Source organism: Zeus faber, assembly GCF_960531495.2.
Source record: "Zeus faber genome assembly, chromosome: 5".
Lineage (NCBI taxonomy): Eukaryota > Metazoa > Chordata > Actinopteri > Zeiformes > Zeidae > Zeus > Zeus faber.
The window spans coordinates 22461528-22462074 of record NC_137192.1 but is presented as its reverse complement, the minus strand read 5'-3'; positions in this window follow the sequence as shown (position 1 = coordinate 22462074).

Sequence of the window (547 nt, the reverse complement as noted above, 5' to 3'; positions counted from 1 at the left end):
CACCTGGTCGCTTTCCCACATTTCCCACTGCATCTTTGGTAACCCTGAACGGGTTCCACCCTATGTTCCTTTAATCCTCCGTTCCCTCAAAAAGAAGCAAAAGAATGTCCATGTCTGCTCCATTAACAAAAATGCATAATCCAGTACTTGTTCAGTTCAAGGACGCATCCAAAGTAACCCTCCAACATATATGCTCCTCACTGCACGGCGGAAGAGATGTGGAAGGGATACAAGGAAATATACTTTGCAATCTGGCAATAACAAATGACGAAGGAAGCTTTTCAAAGAATGACGAAGTTGGTTGTAAAAGTGCATTGTTAAAATTCCCCGTGCTGTCACCCACTCTGGCAGAGATATGAGAGAGAGAGCACACGCTCAGTGCAGGTCCTGGTGGAAGATAGATGTGATTTCAAGTTCCTCGGAAAACCTTGGTTACTAATAAAGGAAGGAACCTCTGTATGTATGTATGTATGTATGTATGTATGTATGTATGTATGTATGTATGTATGTATGTATGCATGTATTTATGTACAGTATGTATGTGTGA